The 7239-nt window shown below is 40.2% G+C and overlaps 1 long non-coding RNA gene across 1 annotated transcript; it reads left to right on the forward strand.

Annotated features, from left to right (window-relative positions):
* The first annotated feature begins 6324 nt into the window (after positions 1-6324).
* Positions 6325-6775, forward strand: LOC311038208. The gene is made up of 3 exons (XR_014600031.1): positions 6325-6441; positions 6569-6584; positions 6685-6775. It is a non-coding gene; the product is annotated as an uncharacterized lncRNA (long non-coding RNA).
* Positions 6776-7239: the final 464 nt, after the last annotated feature.

Here is a 7239-nt window from a genome sequence, read left to right on the forward strand (position 1 = left end):
GAATACCGAAAGGCCGAATATGATAAATATATATAATGAATTTATTTGTTTACCAATGTTGATCAGCTACCTGATTATAGCAAAATACATGATTATAGCAAAACTTAAATAATAATCACTATTATGGGTCCATAAAACATTTATTAAGCACTTTTGAATGCATACATTAATTCCAGACTGACTGCTGAAAGATTGTAAAATGTAAACATTTACTGTATATAATTATATAATAAGATTATTCCAGATTTTATTCCAAGATTTTTTGAAAATAGCATTGTTTCTGTGTCTTTCGGTGATATCGGCCGATATGTTTCGGTGTCTTTCGGTGATATTTTTTCGGCCTAAAAACCCTTTCGGCCGAAAGCCGAAAATGCATTTTTTAACCATTATCGGCCGATATGTTTCGGTGGCCGAATATTCGGTGCATCCCTATTCAGGGCCCATATTCCCTGTTTTTACATTTTAGACTCATTACCCGTTGTTAACATTTTAAAGTGGGTGCTGGGGGCGTGTCCTCTCCTCTGCGTCATCAGCGCCCATTCCCAAGGTGGGGTTGACGAAAGGGTCTTTCTGTGTGGAGTTTGCAATGTTCTCCCCACGTCCCCTAGGTACCCTCACAAAAACATGCAGTAATCCTGGTCTCTATACTGCCTCCCCCTTGAGAGCCGGGCCGCTGGAGGGGAAAGGAACTGGTTGGAATAACGTGTTCCTTCCACGCACTACGTCCTACTGGGGGAAACCCCCCCCCCCCCCCGTCAGGTGATAAGAAGGCTAGTTGGCTGTCATGCATTGAAGGAGGCATGAGCTGGGCTCCCTAGGCTGGCAGGGGGCGTGTAGCGCCCAGGATTACTTAGACAATTGGCACTGGGTGAAAAAGGGTTGCAAAATCGCGGAATAAAAACTATTATAAAAAAACAAAATACCCAAACAAGCTAGGCCACCCTTAGATTTATAGGTTCAACACAATAATATTTATAAGAGTGAATCAGATCTTAATGGTTGTACATTTCATAATGTTGCTTACAAAAACAAGACTTTAGAATAATTTATTTCACAGGTACCTTTATTAAACGAACAAACAACCAAATAATACAAATCCCATTCCATCACAGATATTGTAAATATAGCATTTAGTCCGTTTAATACTTCAGCATGATCAACACTGTTGATTAAATGACATTATTCAAATCATTTTCATCATGTCCAGCATTAGATCTGCAACTCAGTGCATCATTACTGCAATGGAAAGTTCCTCTTTCTTTACCACCCCTGTGATTTTGTAATGTCCCAGAACCTTTCTCATACGGGTGCTGTATTGCAACAGCATCGTGCCCTACACACAAAGCTACATATGTGTGTGTGTGTGTATGTGTGTGTGTATGTATATTGCAGTAACATCCTGTTCCCCCAGATGTGTCCTCCCTTCAGCAATACAATACAAGCTTTTACACACAACATTATGCAGAATGATTTGATTAATTCTTCATTATTCATAAGCTTATAAGCAAGGTGTATGAGCCCTGCTGTGCTATACTCTTCTCTTCTTTGACCCTCGTTTAACAGGCCTAATAGGCTCAAATGGAGGCCTCACCGGATCTAAAGTTAAGGGAAGTTGGAGCCAGGGTTGAAAGCCCTACTGTATCTTTCGACACATCTCAACCCCTGTTCTGAAAAGAAAGAGGAAGGAAAAGCAGATCTATAGAAGTATATGTATATGAGCTCATTCCTGTAAGTCCAACATCTTTCTCACACGCAACCCCCCCCCCCCCCCTCTCTCTCTCTCAGCAGTATAGCTATTAGTTCAGTGTGAATAGTTAGTAGAAAGGTATTTCAGAGGCGTTCATCACACAAGAGGATGGGTCATATGTGGCCCTGCTGCGTGCTCCTCTGTGAGTATATCACTATTATTACTAAATGTAAACCATGTCAATGAAAGAAAAGCAACATTTTGTTAAAGTTAAGCTAAGTTAGAGAATACAGTAAAAAAAAAGTCAATGGAATCAATGTTGGAGTTGTTTTTATGTAGTATCTCCAACAATACATTTGTAATTTCAATGCAACTACAGTATACAGTACATATACAGTGCTATAGACCAATTATTTGTTTACTAACATTGAGCCTGGACGCACAGGTGATTGTTTCACGCAATCAATTCCCAACCTGTTTCGGGGTGCACTGGTTTCAGCACACCCCAACCCCCTCTTGTGTGTGTTGGCTAGTGAGACGCGTCCTAACGAGACCTGATATAATGGGTTTCATTGCGCGCATACTGGCTGCACGCAGCCAGTATGACGTCGTCTGTTAAGGGGTCTATACCACACCCTTTAAAAATGTTTTATTTATTTATTTCAACTTTATTTTACTCATTAACAGAGTAGCTTGTAGCCACATACAAGCAACAGCATTTGTTGGTTATCAGAATGTTGTTGCAAATCCAGGGTGGCCCTAGATAAGTGTAGGGTATAGAGAGGTCTTCGCCTGGGGAACAGAAGGGTCCCGGTTCACGGGCCGGTCTATTCGTCGACGTGTCCCTGAGCAAGACACTTAACCTAGTCTAACTGCTCCCTGAGCGCTGTATTGATGTAAGAATGATTCCACATCAATGCTGAAAATAGCATTAACGTGCAGACGCATTGTAAACTTGTTATTGTCAACTTTAGCCTTAGCTATGTTTGTGTTGTGTTAATTAGGAATGATGAAAATGCAGATATTGATTGTCTCATCAAATATCTTTCAGTGCTGAGTGACTTCGTCTCCTATGGACTCAGTCAAGGTGAAGATTGATTTTCTATCTATTCTCTACATTCACTCAGTCAGCATCATTTTTACACCCGTTACATATTTCTTACATTTATTTCTGTCAGGTTATTATTACATATTAAAGGGATGTTTCACTTTCAAACATGTTGGGGTCATTTCTAACGTCTACTCAGGCTTTTGTGTTTCACCCCAGACAGTTTTTAAGTTGCTTGATTCAGTATTTAGATTTTATATTCATTTGATCAGATACGCCACCTTCCCATACAACCAGTGGTGTAAAGTAACTAGGTACAATTACTTAAGTACACTTTTGAGGATTTGTTTTACTTTACTGGAGTATTTCCCATTTTCAATACTTTTACCTCTACTCCACATCTCAGAGGCAAATATTGTACTTTTACTCCACTACAATTATTTGATAGCTTTAGTTACTAGTTACTTTGCAGATTTAGATTATTATCACAAAACATACATTAACCACTTCAGCCCTATGTTTTTCGGCCTTTGGAAAATAGCAGATCTACAAGCTCACAATGCGTCGTGATGCGACGCATTGTGAGCTTGTAGATCTGCTATTTTCAAAATATTTTTATACCGTACATTTTGAACTTGTGAAATGGGACCATGATTACTTTTACTTTTGGTAGGCTACATTAAGTCCATTTTGATACCAATATGTTTGTACTTTTACTCAAGTACATTTTTAATACCTTATTTTTTACTTGTAACAGAGTATTTCTACATTGCAGTATTGATACTTTTACTTGCATAAAAATGTTTAGTACTTTTTCCACCACTGTCGAAAACAACTGTCCTTGGTTCTGGTGACTGATATTGTCTGATAATGAAAAAAGGAATTGAACAAACACGTCCCCCTCGCGCATTAGAAGGACAATATCAGCTCAACTTAACTGTGTGTGTGTGTGTGTGTGTGTGTGTGTGTGTGTGTGTGTGTGTGTGTGTGTGTGTGTGTGTGTGTGTGTGTGTGTGTGTGTGTGTGTGTGTGTGTGTGTGTGTGTGTGTGTGTGTGTGCGTGTGTGTTCTACAGAACCCGTGTCTGTTCTCAGCAGACACCCTGACTGGCCTGACCTTTTCATTGGAGAGAGAGTTACTCTAACGTGTTCCATTCAGGATGGAAGTGCCTCTGACTGGCACTTCTACTGGTGGAAGGATGATTTCAGGATCAAAGAACAGGATAGAAAACACGAATATGTTATAAGTCCTTCTGCGAACGATCCCAGTGGCGAATACCAATGTCGAGGTCAACGCCAGCTTGGGGGACTGTTCTATCGCAGCAAAACCATCACTGTGTCTTTTAAAGGTAAGATATCCTCGCTGTCGGGTGGAAACCTTGTATGTCCAAAACCATTCCTTTTTTTAAAGGTAGGGTAAGTGATTTACTTTGGTTAAAATAAGTGTTGCTGGAGATACCCCTGTGACTGAACATAGCAATGATTACTGTCACAATATAGTACTTTAACCTTTTAACAAAAAATAATAATTAACCAAAAAATATCACTTACGCTACCTTTAATTGTTATTTAAAAAAAATATTGAAAATATTGAAAATAGCTTATACCAGTGGTTTTCAAACCTTTTCATGGCAAGGGAACATTCTTAATTGGAGAGGGAACTAACATAAAACTATTTTGTTCAGTCTCCAGGCAGTGCACGAAATACCAATATCTTCTACTGATGTATGTCATGTTAAATAGCAAAACAATGTTTTTAATTCAGAGAAATGTGCTTTCCAGCGAACAAACCCCGGCCTGTGCTAAGTTTGTCTCCTCGATGGTTGAGTCCTGGAGCCTCAGTGACTCTGAGCTGTGAGGTTATGGAATCATCTGACGACTGGAGGTTCCACTGGTACTCACACAGGGCTGTTCCTAAACCATCAGACAACTTCTACACGTATGAGCCCTTACCTGGTAGCCACCATGGGACTGTAGAAGGTTCCTACATCATTCATAGTCCTACAGGCACAGGAGGATATGTGTGTGGAGCTAGGAGAGGAGATCCAGCTTATTACACTATAGACAGTGAACCTCAGTTTGTGTGGTCTGGTGGTGAGTGTCCGCCCGTCCGCCCATCCGCCCATCCGTGTGTGTGTGTGTGTGTGTGTGTGTGTGTGTGTGTGTGTGTGTGTGTGTGTGTGTGTGTGTGTGTGTGTGTGTGTGTGTGTGTGTGTGTGTGTGTGTGTGTGTCCGTCTGTGAACAGCTAATCTCCGGCACCGTCGGCTTGATGGCAGCGAAACTGTGCACACACACTCCCTGGATGCCAGAGCAGAACCTCTGCCCCAAATTTTTCACATGGTCCTGTTATAGCGCCACCAGGAAGCTGATATTTTGCAAAACATTTTTTTTTACAGTACTCCTACAGATTTTATCCAAACATCACGCAAATTGTACTGCACAGTATCTCTATAGTCATTAAACAAAACGGGTCTTTCAGATTTTTCACTCACTCACTCACTCTCTCTTTCTCATGTTTTCTATTTGCATTTCTTTCACATTCTCTGATCTTGTTCTCACTTTTCTAGAGTTTAGTTCACTTTGTCATTGTAAAACTGATCTTTGTTTGACCTCTGATCCTGTGTTGTGTTTTAGATGTTCATTCTTCAGCTTCTCTCACAGTGAGTTCTGACAGAACTCAGCACTTCATCGGTGAGTCTGTCTCACTGAGCTGTGAGGGAAACTCTACTGAATGGAAAGTGATGAGTTATCCAGTGTCTTCAGCCAGGAGTCCAGTGACTGGATCTACATGGACTAAAAAGGTATCTACCAGTCATAGTGGAGTGTACTGGTGTGAGTCTGGATTGGGAGAGTACAGCAATGCTGTCAACATCACAGTTCATGGTGAGTCCAGTTACTTCATTCATTACCTTACAATACTGCAGCGTTCCATCAACTCATTAAAATGAAATAAAAACATGCTTTTATATTTGCTCAGTGTGAAATTCTGTGACTCCTAACATTTTTAACGTGTAAACTGTTTTACAGATGGTCCTGTCATCCTGGTGAGTCCTGTTCACCCTGTGAGTGAGGGACGTTCCGTGACTCTTGGCTGTAAACGCAGAACAGGCTCGCCACTCTCCAACGTGGACTTTTATAGAAATGAAGAACTGATCCAAACTAACACCAGGGAAGAAATGATCATACCTGCTGTATCTAAGTCTGATGAGGGCCTCTACAAGTGTAGCTATTCTGGAGGAGAGTCACCACAGAGCTGGATGGCAGTGAGACGTGAGTATACTTAAAACATTATATATTACGCTATGTTACAATTGCAGATGGTACTTCAACATTTTACTGATGTAAGTACTGATGGTACAAGTACATTTTACTACAGTATGAACAGAAAATTAGCAGTTTTCAAAACAGCTTGTTATGACCTGAGTTACAAAAACATATGTTTGAAGTTCAGCCATGTGTTTAAACTGTTAAACCACTTGACTTTATATATATAAAAAAGGAACTACGTGGTTTGTACCAGTGGCTGAACAGCAGTGTATTTCGTCAATCGGTCCTCTTTAATATAATAACCTTTTTTTTTCTTGCAGTGTCTGGATCTGTGCAACACACTCCTCCTACACACGTCGTGGGTCTGATTGTTGGACTTCTGGTTGTGATTCTACTGACCATCCTTCTGGTCCTGCTGTGTCGATGCGTAACATCTAAAGGTGAGTACTACTACATTAGATGATTTACATATAGATTACAATCACTGAGCAACTCGGCATAAACGCTACTGAGTACTATAGCATAGAAACATAAATGTTAAAATATATTTTTAAATTTCATTTACAGATCCATGTTGCGTCAGGTAACAGTATTGATCTCTGTCTATTCATCAACACGACAGCAGTACATTCCGTCTGGTTTTCTACTTAATTTCTACTAAATATGTTACCTTTTATTAACAGACCCGTTCAGTCTCAGGAAACCAACCGGGGCTCAGCTACAGACCAGAGCACCAATCAAAGTGGGGCTCCTGATAGTGTGTACTGCCGACTGCAGCACGGTCAGTCTGTGAACCAATCATGTTGATTAAAGGGCATCATTTCTCCGTTGACTAGAAATTGACTATTCAAAATATTCTCCTCATTGACGGCAAGACCACTCTGGAAGCTCTTTTTCAGCCTGAAAATGAATGCAAACAAACCTGATTCTGACAAAAGAAATCACCAAATCCAGTTACTGCTTGTTTTTTAGATAAAAATGTCAACTTCCTGTTGGTTTTACTATTTGAAGATCCGGATCCAGATCCACGGATCCGTTTTTTTTTTCCTAATAAAAATGGCAAAATCAACAGAAAGTTGTCATTTTTATTATAACCAGCAATACTGGGTTTGGTGATGTTCTATACTGTCAGAATCAGGTTTGTTTGCATTGGTTCTCAGGTTGAAAAAGAGCCAGCATGCTGGTCTTGCCGTACCATGTAAATCAATGAGGAGCATATTTTGAATGATCAATTTCTA

This window comes from Gymnoscopelus microlampas (genome assembly GCF_963454915.1).
Source record: "Gymnoscopelus microlampas genome assembly, chromosome: 21".
NCBI classification, from domain to species: Eukaryota; Metazoa; Chordata; class Actinopteri; order Myctophiformes; family Myctophidae; genus Gymnoscopelus; species Gymnoscopelus microlampas.